This window comes from Arachis hypogaea, chromosome 4, assembly GCF_003086295.3.
Source record: "Arachis hypogaea cultivar Tifrunner chromosome 4, arahy.Tifrunner.gnm2.J5K5, whole genome shotgun sequence".
Taxonomy (NCBI): Eukaryota; Viridiplantae; Streptophyta; class Magnoliopsida; order Fabales; family Fabaceae; genus Arachis; species Arachis hypogaea.
In genome coordinates, this window is record NC_092039.1 from 66,219,526 (window position 1) to 66,235,866 (window position 16,341).

A 16,341-nucleotide genomic window follows, 5' to 3' on the forward strand; every position below is an offset into this window, starting at 1 on the left:
GCTAAGTTAGAGGTGCTCTGCTATGAATTCTCTGTCTGTTGCTGAGAAGATGATGGAAAAGGCTTGCTATTGCTAAACTTGTTTCTTCCGCCATTATTAAAGCCTTGTTGAGGCTTTTGTTGATCCTTCCATGAGAAATTTGGATGATTTCTCCATGAAGGGTTATAGGTGTTGCCAAAGGCTTCCCCCATGTAATTTACCTCTGCCATTGTAGGGTTTTCAGGATCATAAGCGTCTTCTTCAGAAGATGCCTCTTTAGTGCTGTTGGATGCATTTTGCCATCCATTCAGACTTTGAGAAATCATATTGACTTGCTGAGTCAACATTTTATTCTGAGCCAATATGGCATTCAGAGCATCAATTTCAAGAACTCCCTTCCTCTGAGGTGTCCCATTATTCACAGAATTCCTCTCAGAAGTGTATATGAATTGGTTATTTGTAACCATTTCAATAAGTTCCTGAGCTTCTGCAGGTGTTTTCTTTAGGTGAATGGATCCACCTGCAGAATGGTCCAGTGACATCTTAGAGAACTCAGACAGACCATAATAGAATATATCTAACATGGTCCACTCTGAAAACATGTCAGAAGGACACTTTTTGGTCATCTGCTTGTATCTTTCCCAAGCTTCATAGAGGGATTCACCATCTTTTTGCTTGAAGGTCTGAACATCCACTCTAAGCTTGCTCAGCTTTTTGAGGAGGAAAGAATTTAACCAAGAAGGCCGTGACCAGCTTATCCCAAGAGTCCAGGCTATCCTTAGGTTGTGAGTCCAACCATGTTCTAGCTCTGTCTCTTACAGCAAAAGGGAAATGCATGAGCCTGTAGACTTCAAGATCTACTCCATTAGTCTTAACAGTCTCACAGATCTGCAAGAACTCAGTTAAAAACTGGTAGGGATCCTCTGATGGAAGTCCATGAAACTTGCAATTTTGTTGTATTAGAGCAACTAGTTGAGGTTTCAGCTCAAAATTGTTTGCTCAAATGGCAAAAATTGAGATGCTTCTTCCATCAAATTTGGAAGTAGGTGTAGTAAAATCACCAAGCATCCTCCTTGCATTATTGTTGTTGGGTTCGGCTGCCATATCCTTTTCTTGTTCGAAAATTTCAGTAAGGTTATCTTTGGATTGTTGTAATTTAGCTTCTCTATGTTTCCTCTTCAGAGTCCTTCCAGGTTTAGGATTAGCTTCAACAAGAATGCCTTTTTTCTTGTTCCTGCTCATATGAGAAAGAAGAGAACAGAAAAGGAAGAGGGATCCTCTATGTCACAGTATAGAGATTCCTTTATGTTAGTCGAAGAAGAAAGGAATAGAAGAAGGAGAAGAGTTAAGAATCCAAACACAAGGGTGAAGATAGGTTCAGATTCTTGAGATGAAGAGAAGTGTTAGTAAATAAATAAATAAATAGAAGAAGATGAGAGGGGAAGAATTTGAAAATTAATTTAAAAAAAAGGTTAGTGATTTTCGAAAATTAAAAGAAGAATTAAAATTAAAATTAAAATTTAAAACAATGAGTTAATTAAAAGAATTTTGGAAAAGAGGGAGGTAATTTTCGAAAATTAGAGAGCTAAAATTAGTTAGGTGGTTTTGTAAAAGATAAAAAAATAAACAAAAGTTAATTGGTTAGTTGGAAAAGATTTGAAAATCAATTTTGAAAAGATAAGAAGATAAGAAGATATTTTGAAATCAAATTTTTGAAAAAGATAAAATTTAAAAAGATATGATAAAAAGATATGATTAAAAAGATATGGTTAGAAAAGATTTAATTTTTAAAATTAAAATTACTTACTTGACTAACATGAAACTAAAAGATATGATTCTAGAATTTAAAGATTGAACCTTTCTTAACAATAGAGTAACAAACTTCAAATTTTTTAATCAATCGCATTTCTTGTTAGTTAAGTTTCGAAAATTTGAAATAAAATAAGAAAAAGATTTTGAAAAATAGTTTTAAATTTTCAAAAATCATAAGATAAAAGTAAAAGAGATTTGATTTTTGAAAAATATTTTGAAAAGATAAGATTTTTTAAAATTGAAAATTTGACTTGAATCATAAGAAGACTTACCAAGAATCAACTTGAAGATCATGAAGAACACTATGAATGCATGAATTTTCAAAAAATGCAAGAACAAGATGAATATGCAATTGACACCAAACTTAAAACATGACACAAGACTCAAACAAAAATCACAAAATATTTTTTTTCGAAAAACATATAGGAAAAAGAAAATAAGAATTTGAAAAATTTTTAGGAAGAATTCCAGGAATCTTTCAATGTTTGCCTAAAGCTCCAATCCAAGGGTTGGACATGGCTTAATAGCCAGCTAGCTTTAGGATGGCATTACATGCATTGAGGTGATCAGTTGAAGTCTCATTCCAAAAGGATTTGGATATGGCTTTACAGCCAGCCAGGCTTCAACATGTTACATGAAACTCTAGAATTCATTCTTAAAAATTTAGAACAATTTTCGAAAACAGATGAGAAATTTTGAAAATATTTTTATTGAAAACATTTTGAAAAGAAAATAAAATGAAAATGACCTAATCTGAGCAACAAGATGAACCGGCAGTTGTCCATACTCGAATAATCCCCGGCAATGGCACCAAAAACTTGGTGCACGAAATTGTGATCATTAAAAATGGCATTCAACTTGGTATGCGCATTTATAACTCAGCGCTTTCTTCACAACCTCACACAACTAACCAGCAAGTGCACTGGGTCGTCCAAGTAATAAACCTTACGTGAGTAAGGGTCGATCCCACGGAGATTTTTGGTATGAAGCAAGCTATGGTCATCTTGAAATTCTCAGTTAGGCGGATAATATATGGTTATGGAGCTTTCGAATAATAATAATAAATATCAGAAAATAAAGATAGAAATACTTATGTAAATCATTGGTGGGAATTTCAGATAGGCGTATGAAGATGCTATGCTCCTTTTGAATCTCTGCTTTCCTACTGCCTTCATCCAATCCTTCCTACTCCTTTCCATGGCAAGATGTATGTAGGGCATCACTGTTGTCAATGGCTACATCCCATTCTCTCAGTGAAAATGGTCCAAATGCTCTGTCACAGCACGACTAATCATCTGTCGGTTCTCGATCATGTCGGAATAGAATCTCTTGATTCTTTTCCGTTTGTCATCACGCTCAACAATCGCGAGTTTAAAGCTCATCACAGTCATTCAATCCCTAAATCCTACTCGGAATACCACAGATAAGGTTTAGACTTTCTGGATTCTCATGAATGCCGCCATCAATTCTAGCTTATACCACGAAGATTCTGATCAAGAAATCCAAGAGATATGCGCTCGGTCTAAGGTAGAACAGAAGTGGTTGTCAGTCACGCGTTCATAGGTGAGAATGATGATGAGTGTCACGGATGATCACATTCATCATGGTGAAGTGCAACGAATATCTTAGAATAGGAATAAACTGAATTGAATAGAAAATACTAGTAATTGCATTAAAACTCGAGATACAGCAGAGCTCCACACCCTTAATCTATGATGAGTAGAAACTCCACCATTGAAAATACATAAGTGATGGTGGTCCAAGCATGGCCGAATGGCCAGCCCCCATGGTCTAGGAACTAAACGTCCAAAGATGTCTAATACAATAGTAAAATGTCCTATTTATACTAGACTAGCTACTAGGGTTTACAGAAGTAAGTAATTGATGCAGAAATCCACTTCCGGGGCCCACTTGGTGTGTTCTTAGGCTGAGCTTGAGCTTTACACGTGCAGAGGCTTCTTTTGGAGTTGAACGCCAAGTTGTAACGTGTTTTTGGCGTTCAACTCTGGTTCGTGACGTGTTTCTGGCGTTTGACTCCAGAATGTAGCATGGAACTGGCGTTGAGCGCCAGTTTGCGTCATCTAATCTCAAATAAAGTATGAACTATTATATATTGCTGGAAAGCTCGGGATGTATACTTTCCAACGCTGTTGAGAGTGCGCCATATGGAGTTCTGTAGCTCCAGAAAATCCATTTTGAGTGCAGGGAGGTCAGAATCCAACAGCATCAGCATTCCTTTGTTAGCCTTCTTATCATAGTTCTGCTCAGGTCCCTCAATTTCAGCCAGAAAATACCTGAAATCACAGAAAAACACACAAACTATCCGCTCATCACACGCCAACCCAAGCATCTCACTATGGCGTGCTACATGAAGCTGAGGCGTGGCACGCCAACCATTGGAATCAAGACAAGATCATGGGCGTGCCACTTGAGCAGCATGGCGTGGCACGCTGATACAAGTTTCTAGAGAGGATGAAAGAGGCCAATTACATGGGGCGTGCCACTTGGTATCGATGGCATGGCACGCCATTCACCATTCTTCACTTAGGCGTGCCACTTGAGCAACCAGGCGTGGCATGCCAGTGTCATTCAGAGGGCAAAGAAGCATTGGGGCATGCCACTTAAGTTCGTGGCATGGCACACCAAACAGAGGAACCACTCACTCACAAAGGGGCGTGGCACGCCAGACCCTTAGCGTGCCATGCTAGTACAACTTTCCAGAAGAGCTTAGCCAAACACACAGCAAGGGCGTGCCATGCCAGATCCTGGGCGTACCATGCTAGTTCATGTTTCCAGAGGCAAAGAAAAGTGAAAAAAGCAAAGGTCGTGCCACTTGAGTTCGAAGGCGTGGCACGCCAACACAAGAATTTCACTATGGCGTGCCACTTGAGTTCGAAGGCATGGCACGCCAAGGTTGATAAAGGGACGAGCGTGCCACTTGAAGGATTGGGCATGGCACGCCAAGTTAGAAATGAAGGGCACGTGACACGCCAGTAAAGCGCCAGCCACGCGCCAGCTGACAAGTCACGCTTATTAAGTGTTTTCTTTTCCCTCCAAAAGGTAATTTTCCCTTTTCACTTTTGTAATTCTTTTATTTTACTAGGAGTAGAATAAATACCCCCAAGGAGTACTCAAGAAGGGGTTAAGCAGTTAGTTTTAGATCCATTTTTACACGTCACTTCTGAGTACTTTTTGAGCTATGAGTAGCTAACTTCCCTCTCATTGAGAGAGGGAGCTCTGTTGTACTTGATGGATTGATAATAGTGAAATCCTTCTTCTCTTCATCTTCTCTTTGATTTGCTAGAAGGAATTTTGTTCTTAATGCTTAGTGTTCAATTATCTTGGGAAAGAGATTGAATGCAATTGGGTTTCATGGGAACCTTGGGAAAGGAAACATGAAACCATGCTTGGAATCCCTTCTCACACTTGAGTAGAATCTGGGTTTTGGTGTTTGGATACATGACATATAATCCTCCCTCTACCTGGCTCTATAAGGGTGTGTGGTATAATCAGGGACCAAGCATATCTCTCTTCATGAGCAATTAGACCAAGGAATTGGCTATTGAACAAGATCTGAGAGATTGAGTCACCAAGGGATTGGGGCTCAATCAATCATGATTGCCAAGAGGTCAATGAGTAGCATGATTGAAGAGGATATAAGCTAGATTTGATCCAAAGAGACAACATCTCCCAATCTCAATGAATTTTCCCATTCTTATCTATCCATTTCTTTACAGCTTAATTTTTACATTCAGCAATTCCCCACTCCCATTTACATTCAAGTCATTTATGATTCAGCACTTTACATTCTGCAATTTTTGTTTCTGCACTTTATTGCTTTTCCTTGTATTCTAGTTATTTACATTTATGTCATTTACAATTCTGCACTTTACAATCTTATTGATCCACTTGACTAATTCATCAATCAATTAAAACTGCTTGAATTTGCCAATCTCTGTGGATATGATCCCACTCCACTGTGGGTTATTACTTGGCGATAATTTTGGTGCGCTTGCCAAAAGAACTAATTCACTAATTTTTGAATGGGGTGTGAATTAGAAACTCATAAAGTTTTATGGCGCCGTTGCCGGGGATTGGCTTAAATTTGACAGTGATTAAATTGATTGGAGAGCTAGATTAAGCAATTTAAATTCCTTGTTATTTTAATTTCTTTTAGTTAGCACATTTTTATTTTATTTTGAGTTATATTTCCTTCTTCTTTGATTATTTTGTTTAGTATCCATATTTCCACTCTTCTAACTATTTGATCAATTCCACCACTCACACTAACAACTACTCTAACAAAAGTAATTTCTTCATCCATTTTCTTTCTTGATTTTTTTTTGCCTTTATTGATTGTATGATAGGTAGGAGAAGCGGAGCTTCAACTTCCTTTGATTCTAAACCTGAGAGGACCTTCCTTAGATTAAGGAGGGAAGTAAGAGGGAAGAGAGTCGTTGGTGCTGAGGAAGAGGAAGAGTATTTTGAGACGAACATGGAGGAGAATATGGAGAATCACCATGAGGAAGAAGTTTATAACCATGCCAGAGGAGGCCCAGTCTTAGGCTCATGCATCAACCCAAACGCAGAAAATTATGGCAGCAGCATCCTAAAGCCAACAATTCATGGCAATAATTTTGAGCTGAAGCCTTAACTCATCACACTTGTTCAGAATAATTGCTCATATGGAGGAAGTGCCCAAGAAGACCCTAATCAACATCTCAGCACATTCCTGAGGATATGTGATATTGTAAAGTCCAACGAGGTACACCCTAACATCTACAAACTACTCTTGTTCCCTTTCTCACTCATAGATAAGGCAGCAAAGTGGTTGGAATCATTCCCCAAGGATAGCCTAACTACATGGGAGGAGGTCGTGAACAGATTCCTTGCAAGATTTTACCCTCCACAAAGAATCAATAGGCTGAGAGCTGATTGATGTGCAGAAAACGGTCCGACATAAAACTCACCGACAAGTGCACCAGGTCGCATCAAGTAATAAAAACTCACGGGAGTGAGGTCGATCCCACAGGGATTGAAGGATTGAGCAATTTTGGTTTAGTGGTTGATTTAGTCAAGCGAATCAAGATTTGGTTGAGTGATTTGTGATTTGCAGAAATTAAATTGCATTGAAAGTAAAAGGAATGTGTAAATTGCATGAAATTAAAGAGGGCAAGAAATTAAAGTGCTGAATCTTAAAGAACAAGAAATTAAATGGCGAAAACTTAGAATGCAAGAAATGTAGATTGCAAAATTTTAAAGTGCAAGGAATGTAAACGGCTGGAATTGGGTTTGCAGAATTTAAACAAGGAAAATTAAATTGCATCAAACAGAAGAGTAAAAGAGGGTTTGGGTTGAATCGAATCTGAAGCAAAACAAGTAAAAAAACAGAATGTAAACTTTAGAATCAGATCTCAGGACCCAGAGACTAGAAAACCAAGTCTAGATCTCAATGCCTTCCTCGATCCAACAAGAACAATTGCAAGGGAAATGTAAATTGCAAAGAAAGTAGATGAAGAGCAATTAACCGAAACTGAGATTCAATTAAGCAGTAAATAAACAGAGAGATCCAAGGATGAGATTGAAACAGAATTTCTTCAATTCTCCAACCCAAGATCCAAGACAATTGTAATTGAAATTGAAAGCAATAAAACTAAGAGGAAGAGAAGTGAATTCTCCTTCCCCGAGACTAAGAAATTAAAGATCACTCAATACCAAAGGCTCTCTAAAAACTAAAAGGGAAAGCTCCCTATGAAAACTAAAAAGAAAGCCCCCAAATAACTTGAATTCTATCCTATTTATACACTTTCTTCAAATGATCTTCAAGCCTTGAATTGGGCCTTTGCTCTTGGTGGAATTGGGTTGAGAGAGAGGCCTTGGTTGATTGCTCTTGGAGTTTGGAGAGGAACCGAAGTGAACCAATTGAACCGGGTTGGAGTTTTGCAAAAGTTTGATTAAAAGTTTGAGTAAAAGTTTGAGGCTAACTTTTACTCCAACTTTTCACCTCAGCTTCCTCATTTTGCTGATACCAACGTTGGTGCAAAAGTTAGGGGTCTAACTTTTGCTCCAACGTTAGCCTTCCTTAGTGCACTTATGGCGCCAACGTTAGCCCAAAAGTTAGAGGCTAACGTTGGCGCAAACTTTTGCTCCCCCTTTGTGATTTTCATGCGCCAACGTTAGCCTAAAAGTTAGGGGCTAACGTTGGCGCAAACTTTTGGTGGCCAGAGGGTGTTTTTCATGTGCCAACGTTAGCCCAAAAGTTAGGGGCTAACGTTGGGGCAAACTTTTCACCCAAAAGTTTGTGCAAAAGTTTGAGGCTAACTTTTGGTCCAGCTTTTTGCTTCCTGGTTCATTTTCACTTATTCCAAAAGTTTGAGCTAAAGTTTGAGGCAAGCTTTTGCTCAAACTTTTTGTCCTCTCTTCCTCCTATCCATTCCTTGTTGCTTCAACCTTTCTCCAAGCTTTCTTCACCTATCATTAATCAACCAAACACATCAAAGCTATGCTCAAAATCATGAGATGTTCATTCTATCACAATATGTAACAAATATAGCATTAAACCTCATGAAATTGCATTAATTCATCTATGGCTGATTCAATCAAAGGAATCATGAAAATCTACCCAAATTGGCTTGCTCAGAGCTCAAGAAAGTGCATAATTCAAGTGAAAACAAAAGAAAAAGACTAGTGAAACTAGGCTAAGATGACTTGTCATCACTGATGTGCAAACTTTCAGACAACAAGATGGAGAAACACTATATGAGGCCTGGGAGAGATTCAAAAATTTGTCAAGAAGATGCCCACCGGAAATATTCAATGAGTGGGTACAACTACATATCTTTTACGAGGGACTATCCTATGAAGCAAAGAAGGCAGTGGATCATTCTTCAAGAGGCTCACTCAACAAAAAGAAAACCATTGAAGAGGTCATAGATGTCATTAAGACTGTAGCTGAAAATGAGTATTTCTATGCTTCAGAAAGGACTCAGAAGAAAGAAGTGCTAGAACTCAATTAAGTAGATGCTTTGTTAGCTCAGAACAAGGCAATTGCAGCACAAATAGTAGCCTTAACCAAGAGGATGGAGGCCAACCAAGCCTTAGTCATTCAAGACCAAACTCCTCAACAAGAAGGGAATGCACCCAAATCTGAAGGTGACTGGGAACAAGATAATTATGTGAACAATTCATCCAGGACACCATATGACCCACACTCTAAGACATACAACCCAGGTTGGAAGAACCACCCAAACTTTGGGTGGAGAAATCAACAAAACCACAACCAGGACCACAACAATCCTTATCCATCAAATCAACATCCCAACCATAACCCCAACCATCAAACAGGGAACCATAGACCCTACCATAACAACCAACCCATACACAACAACCTCAATCAAGATGCATAATCTTCAACTATGCAACCATGCAAAATTAAGAGCAACTTTAAGAGGATGGAGGCTGCAATAGCACAATTGTCATTCCAGATTACAAGGGCAGTCTCTACCCTCATGGACAGACAAGCACAAACTGACAAAAGGCTATATGATAATCAAGAGGAAATACAGGTCAAATCTAAAAAATCAAGGCGCATCAATCTCAAAGTTGGAGGCACAAGTGGGGATTTTGTCCAAGCAAATCCCACTTCCCACGCACACATTTCCCAGTGATACCATGGCTAACCCAAGAGGGGAATGCAAAGCCATAACTCTAAGAAGTGGGAAGGTTGTAGAGGAAGGAACCCCGAGTAAAGATAATCATAAAGAGGTTGCATCAAAACATGAGAACGAATATGAAGGGGAGATCCCAGCTTCACCTCCACCAAAACCAGTCTTGAAGCCCTATGTGCCAAAGGCACCATACCCACAAAGACTGATAAAAGATGGGAAGGATGGCCAGTTCTCTAAGTTCCTAGAGATTTTCAAGAGGCTCCAAATCAACATACTATTTGCTGAGGCATTAGAAGAAATGCCACTCTATGCCAAGTTCTTAAAGTTGCTTATAACCAAAAAGAGGAACTGGAAGGCAAAAGAAACCATATTCTTGACTGAGGAATGCAGTGCCATCATATAGAAGAAGCTGCCTTAAAAGCTGAAGGACCCAGGGAGTTCTCAAATCCCCTGCATCATAGGGGACATCACTATTGAGAAAGCTTTGTGTGAGTTGGGAGCTAGCATAAATCTTATGTCCCTAACCATGATGAGAAGGATGAAGATTGAGGAAGCCAAGCCAACAAGAATGGCACTCCAATTGACTGACAAAACATTTAAGTTTCCACATGGGGTGGTGGAGGACCTGCTAGTGAAAGTAGGATAATTCATTTTCCCTACTGATTTCATTGTACTGGACATGGAAGAAAAGGCCAACACGTCAATTATCCTAGATTGCATGAAGAGAAAATGGTCTTCAACGTCTTTAAAGCAATAAGTTACCCAAAAAAATTCATAGGAGAATGCATGCTGGTAGACACCATGGAACAGATAGTTCAAGAAGTCATGGAAGAAGAACAATGTGGAGAAAGCATTAAGCTGGAACAAGCACCAGATGGAAAATTACCACAAGCAACCATGAGGAACTCAATCATGCCAACTACCACAGACAACAAAGATGCAAAGTCACCAAAACTAGAGCTGAAAGCCTTACCACCCAGCTTGAAATATGCATATCTAGGTGCTAACAACACTCACCCAGTAATCATAAATTCAAGTCTGAGTAAGGAACAAGAAGAGGAACTTATCCAAGTGCTGAGACAACACAAGGATGTCATAGGCTGGACACTTGCATATTTAAAGGGGATCAGTCTTTCAATGTGTATGCATAAAATCTTACTTGAAGAGGATGCCAAACCCTCAAGACAACAACAAAGGAGGCTGAACCCAACTATGAATAAAGTGGTTTAGAAAGAAGTGTTGAAACTGTGGCAAGCAGGGGTGATCTACCCCATCTCAGACAGCCCTTAGGTAAGCCCGGTGCAAGTAGTCCCTAAGAAGGAAGGGATCACTATTGTGGCAAATGACAAGAATGAATTGATACCTACAAGGACGATGACCGGATGGTGTATGTGCATTAACTACCGAAAACTTAATGAAGCCACCAGGAAGGATCAGTTTCCCCTACCCTTCATGGACTAGATGCTTGAAAGATTTGGCAGGACATGAGTATTATTATTTCATGGATGGATATTCGGGCTGCAGCCAAATTGTTTTAAACCCCAAGGATCAGGAAAAAACTTCATTTACTTGTCCATATGGCGTTTTTGCTTATAGGACAATGCCCTTTTTGTTTTGTGAAATGCACCTGCAACATTCCAAAGGTGCATGCTCTCCATTTTTTCAGATATGATTGAGAAGTTCATAAAAGTATTTATGGACGACTTCTTTATGTTTGGGAACTCATATTCTAATTGCCTATACCATCTTGCCCTTGTGCTAAAATGGTGTCAAAAAACCAACCTGGTTTTAAACTAGGAGAAGTGCCATTTTATGGTGACTGAAGGGGTGGTTCTTGGTCACAAGATTTCAAAAGATGGCATAGAAGTAGACAGGGCAAAAGTGGAAGTAATTGAAAAATTACCTCCACCTTGCAATGTCAAAGCAATCAGAAGCTTTTTGGGACACGCTGGGTTCTATAGGATGTTTATTAAAGATTTTTCAAAGATTGCAAAACCCCTTAGCAACCTACTTGTCTCAAATACTCCCTTTGTTTTTTATAGAAAGTGCATGATAGCCTTTGATGAACTCAAAAAGAAACTCTCCTTTGCACTTATTATAGTACCACCAAGCTGGGATCTTCCCTTTGAACTAATGTGTGATGCATCCGATTTTGCTGTTGGTGCTGTTCTAGGACATAGGAAAGACAAGCTAGTGCATGTTATTTACTATGCTAGCAAGGTCCTTAATGAGAATCAAAGGAACTATACCACCACGGAGAAAGAAATTTTAGCCATAGTTTTTGCTTTTGATAAGTTTAGATTATATCTCATTGGCTCAAAAGTAATTGTGTTCACTGATCATGCAGCACTCAAATACTTGCTTACCAAACAAGAATCTAAGCCCAGACTAATAAGGTGGATCCTGCTACTCCAAGAATTTGATATTAAGATTAAAGATAGAACCGGAGCAGAGAACAAGGTAGCTGACCACCTCTCAAGGATCCCACAAGAAGAAGAAATACAACAAGTAGAAGTAAATGAAAGCTTTCCAGATGAACAATTGATGATGATTCGAGTAGCCCCTTCCTTTGTAGACATAGCTAACTTCAAGGCTATTGGGGAGCTACCAACTAACATCAATAAGCACATGAGGAGGAAGCTAATCAAGGATGCCAAACACTACATCCGGGATGACCCCTATTTGTTCAAAAAGTGTACTGATGGTGTCCTAAGGATGCCAAACACTACATCCGGGACAACCCAAGCATCTCACTATGGCGTGCCACTTGAAGCTGAGACGTGGCATGCCAACCATTGCAATCAAGGCAAGATCATGGGTGTGCCACTTGAGCAGCATGGCGTGGCACGCTGGTACAAGTTTCCAGAGAGGATGAAAGAGGCCAATTACATGGGGCGTCCACTTGGTATCGAAGGCGTGGCACGCTGATGAACCACTATTTTATGGTTTATATTGTGTTTAATTGAGTGGTTGATGCCAAGGCATCTTGGGCTAGTTTCACTAGCATTTTTCTGTTAGTTTTAGTTGTTTTATGCATTTTCTTGAGCTTAAAGTAACCAAGAATGGTTAAATGAACAACAAAGCAATGAACCATCCAAACAGTATGATTTTGATGCAAATTCCATGAGTTTTTAGTGATATTACTTGAATGCTATGAATGGAAGAATTCTCATGAAATTTTGCAAGACTTTGAAGCAGTTGTTTGGATGATTTCAGGGAAGAAGAGGCTAGGCAAGGAAGCAACAAAATCAATAAAGGAAGCTTGAAGATCACATGTGGAGTTTAAGTTCCAGTTTAAGCTTAAACTGGAACTTAAACTGCCAAGCCATATAATGCTGAAAGTGGCGTTTAACCTCCAGTTTAACCTTAAACTGGAAGTTAAACGCCAGAATAAGAAATGCACCAAAGCTGAAAGTGGCGTTTAACCTCCAGTTTAAGGTTAAACTGGAAGTTAAACGCCAGAATCATGAAAGCTGAGAAATACTGAAACTGGCGTTTAACCTCCAGTTTAACCTTAAACTGGAAGTTAAACGCCAGAATAAGAAAGGCACCAAAGGAGCATTTCCACGTTTAAGCTCCAGTTTAACCTTAAACTGGAGCTTAAATGTGTTCGACCCAAATCATGCACCAGGAAGCCATTTCCACGTTTAAGCTCCAGTTTAAGCTTAAACTGGAGCTTAAACGTGTTCGACCACAATTTGCCTCCAGGGTTGCTTTCTCATTTCCACGTTTAAGCTTCAGTTTAACCTTAAACTGAAGCTTAAACGTGTTCGACCATTCCACACTCCGTAGTTGCCTTCTTCCATTTCCAAGTTTAAGCTTCAGTTTAACCTTAAACTGAAGCTTAAACGTGCTTGAATTATACCACCTCCAGGAGTGTCCAACGTTTAAGTTGCAGTTTAAGCTTAAACTGCAACTTAAACGCCACCTTTTGAAAGGGTTTCTGGGCCAAATATATTGAAGTTTAAGTTAGCATTTGAGCACCAAACATTAACTTAAACGTATTATGGTATGAAACCCAATTGAATATCGTGGTTTATGGGATTGGGCCTGAAGAATTGATGAGTCTGGAATTTCAATTTGTTGAGTCATGTGTCATTACTTGATTATCACTAAGTTTGCTCAATGAATGTTACAGAATTGGATCACAGCCTCATCAGGATTATGGACCATAAACCCAAAGCAAAAGGAAATCAGGGAAAGGCCTCAAAGCCCAAGAAACACAACAGAAGCTCAATTTAGAAAGTGTATAAATAGGATAGAATTTAAGTTAGTTGGAACCTTTTTGACACTTGGGAACTTTTTGATCATTTTGCTAGTTTTCATACTCTTTGTAATTGAATTCAGAGCTATGACTCACTAAACCCCTTTCATTGGGTTAGGGAGCTCTATTGTAATTCAATGAATCAATAATAGTTTTTATCTTCTTCTTCAATCTTTTCTCTTGAATTTTGTTAGAAAGCTTCTCGATCTAATTCCATTGGGTAGTTGTCTTGGGAAAGAAACTATCCATAATTGGAATCATTCGGAACCTTGGGAAAGGAATGGAGGATTCATGCTAGAGAAGCTTTCTCACGGTGAATTGGATTGGGGTTTGGATGGATATTGTGACATGTAATCCTACCAAATTGTGGTTCATGAAACTGTGTGGTATAATCAGTGATCGAGCATCATCTCTTCTTATGAACATTTAAACCAAGGGATTGGGAATTTGTTTATTTTTAGAGAGAATTGGTGAGCCAAGGGATTGGGATCCAATCATATAAGATTGCCAAGCAAAATTCAATGAATGCATTGGTTGAGGAAGAGATAAAAATGCCTTGATTCGGAGATCTCAATATCTCCTGAAACCCAATGAATCCCCCATTTCTGATCTACCACTTTCTCTTTACATTCTGCAATTTAATTCATGCAACACCCCGATCCCCTTTTAATTTCAGCAATTTAGTTTCTCGCCCTTTAATTCATGCAATTTAACATTCCACAACTCTCATCTCAATCTTGATTTCGCTCAACTAGAACACACTTCTAATCCGAATTGCTCACTCAACCAATCCTTGTGGGATTCGACCTCACTCTATTGTGAGTTTTTACTTGACGATAACCGGTGCACTTGCCGGAAGGAATTTTTCCGATTGTGCAATTTCCTAAAATCGTAGCATATCAAGTTTATGCTAGCATCAAGTTTATGGCGCCGTTGCCGGGGATTGGATTTCGATTGACAATTCTCAAATTGGAAGTTAACTAGATTGAGCATTTTTCTTGTTTTGTTAATTTAGTTCAAGTTACTTGTTGAATTTTTAATTTCTGCACTCTGTTACTTGCTTTTTCTTTCTTATGCCTTTCAATTCAAGCAACTAACTCACTGACCCACTAACTATTTGAATTAATTCCTCAACTGCTCTAACCATACTCTTCCATTAACCAAGAGTATTCCACTTGTTTGTTGCTTGTGGTGTGTTCTTGTATGACAGGTAGGAGAGGAGAGACAACAACTCCTCCATATACCGAACCAGAGAGGACCCTTCATAAACTTAGAAGGGAAGCAAGAGGGAAGAGAGTACTGAGAGAAGAAGAATCTGAAGGAGAATCTGAGGACAACTTTGAGGAAGCTCTAGATCTCAACATGGATAAAGAAGTTCACAACCATGAGAGGGCTGATGGAAACAATGCCATTCCCGAGAGGAGGGTTCTTGGTTCATACATAAACCCAACCTCTAGGAATTGTGGTAGCAGCATTCAGAAACCACCCATTCAGGCCAACAATTTTGAACTCAAACCACAGCTAATATCATTGGTGGAGGATCATTGTTCATTTGGTGGGAGTGCTAATGAAGACCCAAACCAACATCTCACAAAATTCATGAGAATTTGCGACACTGTGAAGTCCAATGGAGTCCAGGAAGATGCCTATAAACTGCTCTTGTTCCCATTTTTACTTAGGGACAAGGCAGCTAAGTGGCTGGAATCATTCCCAAGGGGGAGCCTAACAACCTGGGATGAAGTGGAAAGCAAGTTTCTGGCACGTTTCTACCCTCCACAAAAGGTCAATAGGCTTTGATCTGAGGTTCAGACTTTTAGACAACAAGATGGTGAGACGCTCTACGAGGCATGGGAGAGGTTCAAAGAATTGACAAGGAAATGCCCACCAGACATGTTCCATGACTGGGTGCAATTGCATATTTTCTATGATGGACTTTCTTATGAATCAAGGAAGGCTGTAGACCATTCATCAGGAGGTTCATTGAACAGGAAAAAGACTGTGGAAGAAGCCATTGAAGTGATTGAGACAGTGGCTGAGAATGAGTACTACTATGCTTCAGAGAGACACAACAGTAAGGGAGTCATGGAGCTGAACCATGTTGACACAATCCTAGCCCAAAACAAGGTGTTTGCCAAGCAACTAGCAGAGCTCACCAGGAAATTAGACACAAAGCAAGTGGCTGCAATACAAACACAAGATCAAGAGGAAATAAGCACTGAAGGAGGTGATTGGGAAGAGGCCAACTATGTGGGAAATCAACAAAGGCAACCATATTATCCACATTCCAACACTTACAACCCAGGATGGAAAAACCACCCAAACTTTGGGTGGGGAAACCAGCAAAGCCAACCACAAAACCACAAACCTTACAACCCCAACCAACATAACAATTCCACATACCAAAACTCCAACCAAAGATCATACCAAGCCACACAAAACATTTACTCCCAACCACCATATCATGGCCAAAATAATCAACCTGCCCAATCCAATCTGAACCAACAATTTCAAGATCAATTAAACAGGATAGAAGGAATACTAGCAAACATGGGTCAGGACATAAGTGAGTTGAAAAGCTTTAGGGAAGATGTGAGATCCACCTTAAGGAACCATGGTGAA

At 39.3% G+C, this 16,341-nt stretch overlaps 2 non-coding genes across 2 annotated transcripts; one reads left to right on the forward strand and one right to left on the reverse strand.

Annotated features, from left to right (window-relative positions):
* Positions 1–579: 579 nt before the first annotated feature.
* On the forward strand, positions 580–683 carry LOC112798861 (small nucleolar RNA R71). The gene has a single exon (XR_003200458.1). It is a non-coding gene; the product is annotated as a small nucleolar RNA R71 (small nucleolar RNA).
* A 14,827-nt stretch (positions 684–15,510) lies between these two features.
* On the reverse strand, positions 15,511–15,614 carry LOC112799443 (small nucleolar RNA R71). Its single transcript, XR_003201024.1, has one exon. It is a non-coding gene; the product is annotated as a small nucleolar RNA R71 (small nucleolar RNA).
* Positions 15,615–16,341: the final 727 nt, after the last annotated feature.